This window comes from Schistocerca gregaria, unplaced genomic scaffold (assembly GCF_023897955.1).
Source record: "Schistocerca gregaria isolate iqSchGreg1 unplaced genomic scaffold, iqSchGreg1.2 ptg000337l, whole genome shotgun sequence".
NCBI lineage: Eukaryota > Metazoa > Arthropoda > Insecta > Orthoptera > Acrididae > Schistocerca > Schistocerca gregaria.
Genome location: NW_026061802.1, coordinates 382100 through 395227, shown reverse-complemented (window position 1 = coordinate 395227; position 13128 = coordinate 382100). Strand labels below are relative to the sequence as shown.

General features: G+C 49.9%; 15 non-coding genes across 15 annotated transcripts; all 15 read left to right on the top strand.

The window, feature by feature from the left end:
• Positions 1–16: 16 nt before the first annotated feature.
• On the top strand, positions 17–89 carry Trnak-uuu (transfer RNA lysine (anticodon UUU)). Its single transcript has one exon. It is a non-coding gene; the product is annotated as a tRNA-Lys (tRNA).
• A 144-nt stretch (positions 90–233) lies between these two features.
• Trnas-aga (transfer RNA serine (anticodon AGA)) lies at positions 234–315 on the top strand. The gene has a single exon. It is a non-coding gene; the product is annotated as a tRNA-Ser (tRNA).
• Positions 316–2044: 1729 nt separating this feature from the next.
• On the top strand, positions 2045–2117 carry Trnam-cau (transfer RNA methionine (anticodon CAU)). Its single transcript has one exon. It is a non-coding gene; the product is annotated as a tRNA-Met (tRNA).
• A 670-nt stretch (positions 2118–2787) lies between these two features.
• On the top strand, positions 2788–2860 carry Trnak-uuu (transfer RNA lysine (anticodon UUU)). The gene has a single exon. It is a non-coding gene; the product is annotated as a tRNA-Lys (tRNA).
• Positions 2861–3004: 144 nt separating this feature from the next.
• Trnas-aga (transfer RNA serine (anticodon AGA)) lies at positions 3005–3086 on the top strand. Its single transcript has one exon. It is a non-coding gene; the product is annotated as a tRNA-Ser (tRNA).
• Positions 3087–4815: 1729 nt separating this feature from the next.
• Trnam-cau (transfer RNA methionine (anticodon CAU)) lies at positions 4816–4888 on the top strand. The gene has a single exon. It is a non-coding gene; the product is annotated as a tRNA-Met (tRNA).
• A 670-nt stretch (positions 4889–5558) lies between these two features.
• On the top strand, positions 5559–5631 carry Trnak-uuu (transfer RNA lysine (anticodon UUU)). Its single transcript has one exon. It is a non-coding gene; the product is annotated as a tRNA-Lys (tRNA).
• Positions 5632–5775: 144 nt separating this feature from the next.
• On the top strand, positions 5776–5857 carry Trnas-aga (transfer RNA serine (anticodon AGA)). The gene has a single exon. It is a non-coding gene; the product is annotated as a tRNA-Ser (tRNA).
• Positions 5858–7586: 1729 nt separating this feature from the next.
• On the top strand, positions 7587–7659 carry Trnam-cau (transfer RNA methionine (anticodon CAU)). The gene has a single exon. It is a non-coding gene; the product is annotated as a tRNA-Met (tRNA).
• Positions 7660–8329: 670 nt separating this feature from the next.
• Trnak-uuu (transfer RNA lysine (anticodon UUU)) lies at positions 8330–8402 on the top strand. Its single transcript has one exon. It is a non-coding gene; the product is annotated as a tRNA-Lys (tRNA).
• A 144-nt stretch (positions 8403–8546) lies between these two features.
• Positions 8547–8628, top strand: Trnas-aga (transfer RNA serine (anticodon AGA)). The gene has a single exon. It is a non-coding gene; the product is annotated as a tRNA-Ser (tRNA).
• Positions 8629–10066: 1438 nt separating this feature from the next.
• Positions 10067–10139, top strand: Trnam-cau (transfer RNA methionine (anticodon CAU)). The gene has a single exon. It is a non-coding gene; the product is annotated as a tRNA-Met (tRNA).
• A 670-nt stretch (positions 10140–10809) lies between these two features.
• Positions 10810–10882, top strand: Trnak-uuu (transfer RNA lysine (anticodon UUU)). The gene has a single exon. It is a non-coding gene; the product is annotated as a tRNA-Lys (tRNA).
• Positions 10883–11026: 144 nt separating this feature from the next.
• On the top strand, positions 11027–11108 carry Trnas-aga (transfer RNA serine (anticodon AGA)). Its single transcript has one exon. It is a non-coding gene; the product is annotated as a tRNA-Ser (tRNA).
• Positions 11109–12839: 1731 nt separating this feature from the next.
• Trnam-cau (transfer RNA methionine (anticodon CAU)) lies at positions 12840–12912 on the top strand. Its single transcript has one exon. It is a non-coding gene; the product is annotated as a tRNA-Met (tRNA).
• The last annotated feature ends 216 nt before the right edge of the window (positions 12913–13128 follow it).

The window sequence follows — 13128 nt, the reverse complement described above, 5'->3', positions numbered from 1 at the left end:
GCCGCAACAAGCCAAAGCCCGAATAGCTCAGTCGGTAGAGCATTAGGCTTTTAACCTAAGGGTCCAGGGTTCAAGTCCCTGTCCGGGCGAAGATTTTAACGCTTCCGTAATGTCTCGTGTCATAGCGATAGTAGCCCTGCCGTAATCAGTGCACGGTTTTTGTTTCCTGTCAACATTCTGCGCAGACGCAATCGGTTGTGTTTTTCACGTTTCGAGGGTTGCTTGTCCTACAAGCAGTCGTGGCCGAGTGGTTAAGGCGTCTGACTAGAAATCAGATTCCCTCTGGGAGCGTAGGTTCGAGTCCTACCGACTGCGTTGGTTTTTTTCTTTTTTTGTTTTGGAAGAAGGAGCAGAAAATATCCCGTTTTGGTACCTCGCCACACCTCACCTCTCACAGCCGTTTATAGTGCCTGTCGTTTACATAAGGGCGATTTCCAAGCGTCAGCTTTCGCGTCAGCCGAGCAAAGTCGGGACAAGTCGGGACATACTACAGGATGGTCTGGGTGGTGCAACGACGAAACAAAACCTTAATTTAAAAATCGAAAAAATGGGAAAAATAGGATGAAAAAGCAAAAAGAAGAATATAAAAAAGTCTTACCGACTGCGTCGGTTTTTTTCTTTTTTTGTTTTGGCACAAGGAGCAGAAAATGTCGCGTTTTGGTACCCGCCACACCTCAACTCTCACAGCCGTCTATAGTGCCTGTCCTTTACATAAGGGCGATTTCCAAGCGTCAGCTTTCGCGTCAGCCGAGCAAAGTCGGGACAAGTCGGGACATACTACAGGATGGTCTGGGTGGTGCAACGACGAAACAAAACCTTAATTTAAAAATCGAAAAAAATGGGAAACATAGGATGAAAAAGCAAAAAGAAGAATATAAAAATGTCTTACCGACTGCGTCGGTTTTTTCTTTTTTTGTTTTGGAAGAAGGAGCAGAAAATATCGCGTTTTGGTACCCGCCACACCTCACCTCTCACAGCCGTCTATAGTGCCTGTCCTTTACATAAGGGCGATTTCCAAGCGTCAGCTTTCGCGTCAGCCGAGCAAAGTCGGGACAAGTCGGGACATACCACAGGATGGTCTGGGTGGTGCAACGACGAAAAAAAAAAACGTTAATTTAACAGCAGGAGCCCACATAATGACAGGGAAATATTAGCGCCACTTGCGGTGGCCGGGAATCGAACCCGAATCAACTGCTTGGCAGGAAACTATGCTCATAATTACAACACCACTGCAGTGCCACTGCTCGCAACGCCGCGCTGTGTCGGCTTCCCGCCCGCCGGCAGCGGCCCACGGCTATAGGAGCTGCAGGCGCATTACGAGGTAGGAGGGTGCATCCACACGCATTCAGGCAGCGCCTCCAAGCACGATACGTCTTTGGGCAAGACTCGTCGCCGCTGACGCAAGGTTACTCACACTATAGTGATGAGCGGTCGTTTTAAGGCAGTGTAGTGGAGGACTCCGCGAGTTTAGTCCTTTTTTCGACGTCGCTGGGTGGCAATCCCACTTTCCCTGCCAACAGCTGCTCGTATTGCATTGGTAGCTTGTCGAGCATCTGTGGCTCAGTGGTTTGTGTGTCGGTAGCGCAGTAGGTAGTGCCTAAGTCTCATAATCTTAAGGTATGCCGGCACGATAACTCAGCGTGTTCGGTCAGAGGGTTATCTGCTCCCTCTAATGAAGGACTGAGTCAACGATGAACTTGAACGGGCGTCATCGGACGTCCGCCCCCCAACAACTGCAACGAACAAAATGAGAACAACAACAACAACAACAAAAGTGGTAGAATGCTCGGCCACCACGAGGGTGGCCCGGGTTCGATTCCCGGTGGATGCATTATTTTGCTCTTCTGGCTACAATGCTGCCACGCGGATTGCTCGCTTGAGATGCGTCAGCCCAGGACCTTATAGCTGTATAGCTGCGGCTGCAGTTTAATCTAGAGAGTCGGGACAGCACGTGTAGCAAGACAACAGATTGTTCAGAAAGCGCAAACTGTCTATCTCTAATATGTGAGGCTTAGCTAGTTTCCTGGTAGGTCGTCTCCCGCGTGCCTCGGTAGCGCAGTAGGCAGCGCGTAAGTCTCATAATCTTAAGGTCGTGAGTTCGATCCTCACCTGTGGCATTTAATTTTCTGTACATCATGGCTGCATTAACGGCGTTGCTGTTGCTAGGGAACGTACTTAACTGTCGTCCGTTATCCACTCGAAGTGCACTCCTCAGCGTCAAAATGTTTACTTCCAATTATGACGACGTAACAAGTTTGATATTTCTCCTCCCCTGTTACAAGCAAAATGCGATGCACACAGCAATGGACAGTCAATTTTGAACTGTGCGCCATGCCGGTCTGTAGGCGCAGATATGATCGCAAGCAGAGAACAGCACTTAGTCCAGATTCAGCACAAAATACGAGAAGAGACGGAGTAAATCTCACTGTTGTCAAGCAAGTTCTGTGTGGTCTAGTGGCTAGGATACCTGGCTTTCACCCAGGAGGCCCGGGTTCGATTGCCGGTACCGGAACGGAACTGTTTGCGCACACAACGCTCTATGTTTTGGCCTTCGAACTGTCGTTGGTCGCCCTTCTTCCTTAGCTTCAACCGAACGTAATCGGGGAAAGCAGGCACGTGATGCAGTTACTGTCAGCACCGGAATAAAGGGAGAAGAGGCACTGGTCCGCTGTGGGCTGCTACCAGCGTCAGTGAGAAGTCGGTGAAGTCGCCAGTAGCGCCAGAAGCCTACACACACGTCCCAGTTAATCACGTTGCTTGAAGCAGCTCCAGCCGCAACAAGCCAAAGCCCGAATAGCTCAGTCGGTAGAGCATTAGGCTTTTAACCTAAGGGTCCAGGGTTCAAGTCCCTGTCCGGGCGAAGATTTTAACGCTTCCGTAATGTCTCGTGTCATAGCGATAGTAGCCCTGCCGTAATCAGTGCACGGTTTTTGTTTCCTGTCAACATTCTGCGCAGACGCAATCGGTTGTGTTTTTCACGTTTCGAGGGTTGCTTGTCCTACAAGCAGTCGTGGCCGAGTGGTTAAGGCGTCTGACTAGAAATCAGATTCCCTCTGGGAGCGTAGGTTCGAGTCCTACCGACTGCGTTGGTTTTTTTCTTTTTTTGTTTTGGAAGAAGGAGCAGAAAATATCCCGTTTTGGTACCTCGCCACACCTCACCTCTCACAGCCGTTTATAGTGCCTGTCGTTTACATAAGGGCGATTTCCAAGCGTCAGCTTTCGCGTCAGCCGAGCAAAGTCGGGACAAGTCGGGACATACTACAGGATGGTCTGGGTGGTGCAACGACGAAACAAAACCTTAATTTAAAAATCGAAAAAATGGGAAAAATAGGATGAAAAAGCAAAAATAAGAATATAAAAAAGTCTTACCGACTGCGTCGGTTTTTTTCTTTTTTTGTTTTGGCACAAGGAGCAGAAAATGTCGCGTTTTGGTACCCGCCACACCTCAACTCTCACAGCCGTCTATAGTGCCTGTCCTTTACATAAGGGCGATTTCCAAGCGTCAGCTTTCGCGTCAGCCGAGCAAAGTCGGGACAAGTCGGGACATACTACAGGATGGTCTGGGTGGTGCAACGACGAAACAAAACCTTAATTTAAAAATCGAAAAAAATGGGAAACATAGGATGAAAAAGCAAAAAGAAGAATATAAAAATGTCTTACCGACTGCGTCGGTTTTTTCTTTTTTTGTTTTGGAAGAAGGAGCAGAAAATATCGCGTTTTGGTACCCGCCACACCTCACCTCTCACAGCCGTCTATAGTGCCTGTCCTTTACATAAGGGCGATTTCCAAGCGTCAGCTTTCGCGTCAGCCGAGCAAAGTCGGGACAAGTCGGGACATACCACAGGATGGTCTGGGTGGTGCAACGACGAAAAAAAAAAACGTTAATTTAACAGCAGGAGCCCACATAATGACAGGGAAATATTAGCGCCACTTGCGGTGGCCGGGAATCGAACCCGAATCAACTGCTTGGCAGGAAACTATGCTCATAATTACAACACCACTGCAGTGCCACTGCTCGCAACGCCGCGCTGTGTCGGCTTCCCGCCCGCCGGCAGCGGCCCACGGCTATAGGAGCTGCAGGCGCATTACGAGGTAGGAGGGTGCATCCACACGCATTCAGGCAGCGCCTCCAAGCACGATACGTCTTTGGGCAAGACTCGTCGCCGCTGACGCAAGGTTACTCACACTATAGTGATGAGCGGTCGTTTTAAGGCAGTGTAGTGGAGGACTCCGCGAGTTTAGTCCTTTTTTCGACGTCGCTGGGTGGCAATCCCACTTTCCCTGCCAACAGCTGCTCGTATTGCATTGGTAGCTTGTCGAGCATCTGTGGCTCAGTGGTTTGTGTGTCGGTAGCGCAGTAGGTAGTGCCTAAGTCTCATAATCTTAAGGTATGCCGGCACGATAACTCAGCGTGTTCGGTCAGAGGATTATCTGCTCCCTCTAATGAAGGACTGAGTCAACGATGAACTTGAACGGGCGTCATCGGACGTCCGCCCCCCAACAACTGCAACGAACAAAATGAGAACAACAACAACAACAACAAAAGTGGTAGAATGCTCGGCCACCACGAGGGTGGCCCGGGTTCGATTCCCGGTGGATGCATTATTTTGCTCTTCTGGCTACAATGCTGCCACGCGGATTGCTCGCTTGAGATGCGTCAGCCCAGGACCTTATAGCTGTATAGCTGCGGCTGCAGTTTAATCTAGAGAGTCGGGACAGCACGTGTAGCAAGACAACAGATTGTTCAGAAAGCGCAAACTGTCTATCTCTAATATGTGAGGCTTAGCTAGTTTCCTGGTAGGTCGTCTTCCGCGTGCCTCGGTAGCGCAGTAGGCAGCGCGTAAGTCTCATAATCTTAAGGTCGTGAGTTCGATCCTCACCTGTGGCATTTAATTTTCTGTACATCATGGCTGCATTAACGGCGTTGCTGTTGCTAGGGAACGTACTTAACTGTCGTCCGTTATCCACTCGAAGTGCACTCCTCAGCGTCAAAATGTTTACTTCCAATTATGACGACGTAACAAGTTTGATATTTCTCCTCCCCTGTTACAAGCAAAATGCGATGCACACAGCAATGGACAGTCAATTTTGAACTGTGCGCCATGCCGGTCTGTAGGCGCAGATATGATCGCAAGCAGAGAACAGCACTTAGTCCAGATTCAGCACAAAATACGAGAAGAGACGGAGTAAATCTCACTGTTGTCAAGCAAGTTCTGTGTGGTCTAGTGGCTAGGATACCTGGCTTTCACCCAGGAGGCCCGGGTTCGATTGCCGGTACCGGAACGGAACTGTTTGCGCACACAACGCTCTATGTTTTGGCCTTCGAACTGTCGTTGGTCGCCCTTCTTCCTTAGCTTCAACCGAACGTAATCGGGGAAAGCAGGCACGTGATGCAGTTACTGTCAGCACCGGAATAAAGGGAGAAGAGGCACTGGTCCGCTGTGGGCTGCTACCAGCGTCAGTGAGAAGTCGGTGAAGTCGCCAGTAGCGCCAGAAGCCTACACACACGTCCCAGTTAATCACGTTGCTTGAAGCAGCTCCAGCCGCAACAAGCCAAAGCCCGAATAGCTCAGTCGGTAGAGCATTAGGCTTTTAACCTAAGGGTCCAGGGTTCAAGTCCCTGTCCGGGCGAAGATTTTAACGCTTCCGTAATGTCTCGTGTCATAGCGATAGTAGCCCTGCCGTAATCAGTGCACGGTTTTCGTTTCCTGTCAACATTCTGCGCAGACGCAATCGGTTATGTTTTTCACGTTTCGAGGGTTGCTTGTCCTACAAGCAGTCGTGGCCGAGTGGTTAAGGCGTCTGACTAGAAATCAGATTCCCTCTGGGAGTGTAGGTTCGAGTCCTACCGACTGCGTTGGTTTTTTTTCTTTTTTTGTTTTGGAAGAAGGAGCAGAAAATATCCCGTTTTGGTACCTCGCCACACCTCACCTCTCACAGCCGTTTATAGTGCCTGTCGTTTACATAAGGGCGATTTCCAAGCGTCAGCTTTCGCGTCAGCCGAGCAAAGTCGGGACAAGTCGGGACATACTACAGGATGGTCTGGGTGGTGCAACGACGAAACAAAACCTTAATTTAAAAATCGAAAAAAATGGGAAACATAGGATGAAAAAGCAAAAAGAAGAATATAAAAATGTCTTACCGACTGCGTCGGTTTTTTCTTTTTTTGTTTTGGAAGAAGGAGCAGAAAATATCGCGTTTTGGTACCCGCCACACCTCAACTCTCACAGCCGTCTATAGTGCCTGTCCTTTACATAAGGGCGATTTCCAAGCGTCAGCTTTCGCGTCAGCCGAGCAAAGTCGGGACAAGTCGGGACATACTACAGGATGGTCTGGGTGGTGCAACGACGAAACAAAACCTTAATTTAAAAATCGAAAAAAATGGGAAACATAGGATGAAAAAGCAAAAAGAAGAATATAAAAATGTCTTACCGACTGCGTCGGTTTTTTCTTTTTTTGTTTTGGAAGAAGGAGCAGAAAATATCGCGTTTTGGTACCCGCCACACCTCACCTCTCACAGCCGTCTATAGTGCCTGTCCTTTACATAAGGGCGATTTCCAAGCGTCAGCTTTCGCGTCAGCCGAGCAAAGTCGGGACAAGTCGGGACATACCACAGGATGGTCTGGGTGGTGCAACGACGAAAAAAAAAAACGTTAATTTAACAGCAGGAGCCCACATAATGACAGGGAAATATTAGCGCCACTTGCGGTGGCCGGGAATCGAACCCGAATCAACTGCTTGGCAGGAAACTATGCTCATAATTACAACACCACTGCAGTGCCACTGCTCGCAACGCCGCGCTGTGTCGGCTTCCCGCCCGCCGGCAGCGGCCCACGGCTATAGGAGCTGCAGGCGCATTACGAGGTAGGAGGGTGCATCCACACGCATTCAGGCAGCGCCTCCAAGCACGCTACGTCTTTGGGCAAGACTCGTCGCCGCTGACGCAAGGTTACTCACACTATAGTGATGAGCGGTCGTTTTAAGGCAGTGTAGTGGAGGACTCCGCGAGTTTAGCCCTTTTTTCGACGTCGCTGGGTGGCAATCCCACTTTCCCTGCCAACAGCTGCTCGTATTGCATGGGTAGCTTGTCGAGCATCTGTGGCTCAGTGGTTTTGTGTCGGTAGCGCAGTAGGTAGTGCCTAAGTCTCATAATCTTAAGGTATGCCGGCACGATAACTCAGCGTGTTCGGTCAGAGGATTATCTGCTCCCTCTAATGAAGGACTGAGTCAACGATGAACTTGAACGGGCGTCATCGGACGTCCGCCCCCCAACAACTGCAACGAACAAAATGAGAACAACAACAACAACAACAAAAGTGGTAGAATGCTCGGCCACCACGAGGGTGGCCCGGGTTCGATTCCCGGTGGATGCATTATTTTGCTCTTCTGGCTACAATGCTGCCACGCGGATTGCTCGCTTGAGATGCGTCAGCCCAGGACCTTATAGCTGTATAGCTGCGGCTGCAGTTTAATCTAGAGAGTCGGGACAGCACGTGTAGCAAGACAACAGATTGTTCAGAAAGCGCAAACTGTCTATCTCTAATATGTGAGGCTTAGCTAGTTTCCTGGTAGGTCGTCTCCCGCGTGCCTCGGTAGCGCAGTAGGCAGCGCGTAAGTCTCATAATCTTAAGGTCGTGAGTTCGATCCTCACCTGTGGCATTTAATTTTCTGCACATCATGGCTGCATTAACGGCGTTGCTGTTGCTAGGGAACGTACTTAACTGTCGTCCGTTATCCACTCGAAGTGCACTCCTCAGCGTCAAAATGTTTACTTCCAATTATGACGACGTAACAAGTTTGATATTTCTCCTCCCCTGTTACAAGCAAAATGCGATGCACACAGCAATGGACAGTCAATTTTGAACTGTGCGCCATGCCGGTCTGTAGGCGCAGATATGATCGCAAGCAGAGAACAGCACTTAGTCCAGATTCAGCACAAAATACGAGAAGAGACGGAGTAAATCTCACTGTTGTCAAGCAAGTTCTGTGTGGTCTAGTGGCTAGGATACCTGGCTTTCACCCAGGAGGCCCGGGTTCGATTGCCGGTACCGGAACGGAACTGTTTGCGCACACAACGCTCTATGTTTTGGCCTTCGAACTGTCGTTGGTCGCCCTTCTTCCTTAGCTTCAACCGAACGTAATCGGGGAAAGCAGGCACGTGATGCAGTTACTGTCAGCACCGGAATAAAGGGAGAAGAGGCACTGGTCCGCTGTGGGCTGCTACCAGCGTCAGTGAGAAGTCGGTGAAGTCGCCAGTAGCGCCAGAAGCCTACACACACGTCCCAGTTAATCACGTTGCTTGAAGCAGCTCCAGCCGCAACAACCCAAAGCCCGAATAGCTCAGTCGGTAGAGCATTAGGCTTTTAACCTAAGGGTCCAGGGTTCAAGTCCCTGTCCGGGCGAAGATTTTAACGCTTCCGTAATGTCTCGTGTCATAGCGATAGTAGCCCTGCCGTAATCAGTGCACGGTTTTTGTTTCCTGTCAACATTCTGCGCAGACGCAATCGGTTGTGTTTTTCACGTTTCGAGGGTTGCTTGTCCTCCAAGCAGTCGTGGCCGAGTGGTTAAGGCGTCTGACTAGAAATCAGATTCCCTCTGGGAGCGTAGGTTCGAGTCCTACCGACTGTGTTGGTTTTTTTTCTTTTTTTGTTTTGGAAGAAGGAGCAGAAAATATCCCGTTTTGGTACCTCGCCACACCTCACCTCTCACAGCCGTTTATAGTGCCTGTCGTTTACATAAGGGCGATTTCCAAGCGTCAGCTTTCGCGTCAGCCGAGCAAAGTCGGGACAAGTCGGGACATACTACAGGATGGTCTGGGTGGTGCAACGACGAAACAAAACCTTAATTTAAAAATCGAAAAAATGGGAAAAATAGGATGAAAAAGCAAAAAGAAGAATATAAAAAAGTCTTACCGACTGCGTCGGTTTTTTTCTTTTTTTGTTTTGGCACAAGGAGCAGAAAATGTCGCGTTTTGGTACCCGCCACACCTCAACTCTCACAGCCGTCTATAGTGCCTGTCCTTTACATAAGGGCGATTTCCAAGCGTCAGCTTTCGCGTCAGCCGAGCAAAGTCGGGACAAGTCGGGACATACCACAGGATGGTCTGGGTGGTGCAACGACGAAAAAAAAACGTTAATTTAACAGCAGGAGCCCACATAATGACAGGGAAATATTAGCGCCACTTGCGGTGGCCGGGAATCGAACCCGAATCAACTGCTTGGCAGGAAACTATGCTCATAATTACAACACCACTGCAGTGCCACTGCTCGCAACGCCGCGCTGTGTCGGCTTCCCGCCCGCCGGCAGCGGCCCACGGCTATAGGAGCTGCAGGCGCATTACGAGGTAGGAGGGTGCATCCACACGCATTCGGGCAGCGCCTCCAAGCACGATACGTCTTTGGGCAAGACTCGTCGCCGCTGACGCAAGGTTACTCACACTATAGTGATGAGCGGTCGTTTTAAGGCAGTGTAGTGGAGGACTCCGCGAGTTTAGTCCTTTTTTCGACGTCGCTGGGTGGCAATCCCACTTTCCCTGCCAACAGCTGCTCGTATTGCATTGGTAGCTTGTCGAGCATCTGTGGCTCAGTGGTTTGTGTGTCGGTAGCGCAGTAGGTAGTGCCTAAGTCTCATAATCTTAAGGTATGCCGGCACGATAACTCAGCGTGTTCGGTCAGAGGGTTATCTGCTCCCTCTAATGAAGGACTGAGTCAACGATGAACTTGAACGGGCGTCATCGGACGTCCGCCCCCCAACAACTGCAACGAACAAAATGAGAACAACAACAACAACAACAAAAGTGGTAGAATGCTCGGCCACCACGAGGGTGGCCCGGGTTCGATTCCCGGTGGATGCATTATTTTGCTCTTCTGGCTACAATGCTGCCACGCGGATTGCTCGCTTGAGATGCGTCAGCCCAGGACCTTATAGCTGTATAGCTGCGGCTGCAGTTTAATCTAGAGAGTCGGGACAGCACGTGTAGCAAGACAACAGATTGTTCAGAAAGCGCAAACTGTCTATCTCTAATATGTGAGGCTTAGCTAGTTTCCTGGTAGGTCGTCTCCCGCGTGCCTCGGTAGCGCAGTAGGCAGCGCGTAAGTCTCATAATCTTAAGGTCGTGAGTTCTATCCTCACCCGGGGCATTTAATTTTCTGTACATCATGGCTGCATTAACGGCGTTGCTGTTGCTAGGGAACGTACTTAACTGTCGTCCGTTATCCACTCGAAGTGCACTCCTCAGCGTCAAAATGTTTACTTCCAATTATGACGACGTAACAAGTTTGATATTTCTCCTCCCCTGTTACAAGCAAAATGCGATGCACACAGCAATGGACAGTCAATTTTGAACTGTGCGCCATGCCGGTCTGTAGGCGCAGATATGATCGCAAGCAGAGAACAGCACTTAGTCCAGATTCAGCACAAAATACGAGAAGAGACGGAGTAAATCTCACTGTTGTCAAGCAAGTTCTGTGTGGTCTAGTGGCTAGGATACCTGGCTTTCACCCAGGAGGCCCGGGTTCGATTGCCGGTACCGGAACGGAACTGTTTGCGCACACAACGCTCTATGTTTTGGCCTTCGAACTGTCGTTGGTCGCCCTTCTTCCTTAGCTTCAACCGAACGTAATCGGGGAAAGCAGGCACGTGATGCAGTTACTGTCAGCACCGGAATAAAGGGAGAAGAGGCACTGGTCCGCTGTGGGCTGCTACCAGCGTCAGTGAGAAGTCGGTGAAGTCGCCAGTAGCGCCAGAAGCCTACACACACGTCCCAGTTAATCACGTTGCTTGAAGCAGCTCCAGCCGCAACAACCCAAAGCCCGAATAGCTCAGTCGGTAGAGCATTAGGCTTTTAACCTAAGGGTCCAGGGTTCAAGTCCCTGTCCGGGCGAAGATTTTAACGCTTCCGTAATGTCTCGTGTCATAGCGATAGTAGCCCTGCCGTAATCAGTGCACGGTTTTTGTTTCCTGTCAACAATCTGCGCAGACGCAATCGGTTGTGTTTTTCACGTTTCGAGGGTTGCTTGTCCTACAAGCAGTCGTGGCCGAGTGGTTAAGGCGTCTGACTAGAAATCAGATTCCCTCTGGGAGCGTAGGTTCGAGTCCTACCGACTGCGTTGGTTTTTTTTTCTTTTTTTGTTTTGGAAGAAGGAGCAGAAAATATCCCGTTTTGGTACCTCGCCACACCTCACCTCTCACAGCCGTTTATAGTGCCTGTCGTTTACATAAGGGCGATTTCCAAGCGTCAGCTTTCGCGTCAGCCGAGCAAAGTCGGGACAAGTCGGGACATACTACAGGATGGTCTGGGTGGTGCAACGACGAAACAAAACCTTAATTTAAAAATCGGAAAAATGGGAAAAATAGGATGAAAAAGCAAAAAGAAGAATATAAAAAAGTCTTACCGACTGCGTCGGTTTTTTTCTTTTTTTGTTTTGGCACAAGGAGCAGAAAATGTCGCGTTTTGGTACCCGCCACACCTCACCTCTCACAGACGTCTATAGTGCCTGTCCTTTACATAAGGGCGATTTCCAAGCGTCAGCTTTCGCGTCAGCCGAGCAAAGTCGGGACAAGTCGGGACATACTACAGGATGGTCTGGGTGGTGCAACGACGAAACAAAACCTTAATTTAAAAATCGAAAAAAATGGGAAACATAGGATGAAAAAGCAAAAAGAAGAATATAAAAATGTCTTACCGACTGCGTCGGTTTTTTCTTTTTTTGTTTTGGAAGAAGGAGCAGAAAATATCGCGTTTTGGTACCCGCCACACCTCACCTCTCACAGCCGTCTATAGTGCCTGTCCTTTACATAAGGGCGATTTCCAAGCGTCAGCTTTCGCGTCAGCCGAGCAAAGTCGGGACAAGTCGGGACATACCACAGGATGGTCTGGGTGGTGCAACGACGAAAAAAAAAAACGTTAATTTAACAGCAGGAGCCCACATAATGACAGGGAAATATTAGCGCCACTTGCGGTGGCCGGGAATCGAACCCGAATCAACTGCTTGGCAGGAAACTATGCTCATAATTACAACACCACTGCAGTGCCACTGCTCGCAACGCCGCGCTGTGTCGGCTTCCCGCCCGCCGGCAGCGGCCCACGGCTATAGGAGCTGCAGGCGCATTACGAGGTAGGAGGGTGCATCCACACGCATTCGGGCAGCGCCTCCAAGCACGCTACGTCTTTGGGCAAGACTCGTCGCCGCTGACGCAAGGTTACTCACACGATAGTGATGAGCGGTCGTTTTAAGGCAGTGTAGTGGGGGACTCCGCGAGTTTAGTCCTTTTTTCGACGTCGCTGGGTGGCAATCCCACTTTCCCTGCCAACAGCTGCTCGTATTGCATGGGTAGCTTGTCGAGCATCTGTGGCTCAGTGGTTTGTGTGTCGGTAGCGCAGTAGGTAGTGCCTAAGTCTCATAATCTTAAGGTATGCCGGCACGATAACTCAGCGTGTTCGGTCAGAGGGTTATCTGCTCCCTCTAATGAAGGACTGAGTCAACGATGAACTTGAACGGGCGTCATCGGACGTCCGCCCCCCAACAACTGCAACGAACAAAATGAGAACAACAACAACAACAACAAAAGTGGTAGAATGCTCGGCCACCACGAGGGTGGCCCGGGTTCGATTCCCGGTGGATGCATTATTTTGCTCTTCTGGCTACAATGCTGCCATGCGGATTGCTCGCTTGAGATGCGTCAGCCCAGGACCTTATAGCTGTATAGCTGCGGCTGCAGTTTAATCTAGAGAGTCGGGACAGCACGTGTAGCAAGACAACAGATTGTTCAGAAAGCGCAAACTGTCTATCTCTAATATGTGAGGCTTAGCTAGTTTCCTGGTAGGTCGTCTCCCGCGTGCCTCGGTAGCGCAGTAGGCAGCGCGTAAGTCTCATAATCTTAAGGTCGTGAGTTCTATCCTCACCCGGGGCATTTAATTTTCTGTACATCATGGCTGCATTAACGGCGTTGCTGTTGCTAGGGAACGTACTTAACTGTCGTCCGTTATCCACTCGAAGTGCACTCCTCAGCGTCAAAATGTTTACTTCCAATTATGACGACGTAACAAGTTTGATATTTCTCCTCCCCTGTTACAAGCAAAATGCGATGCACACAGCAATGGACAGTCAATTTTGAACTGTGCGCCAT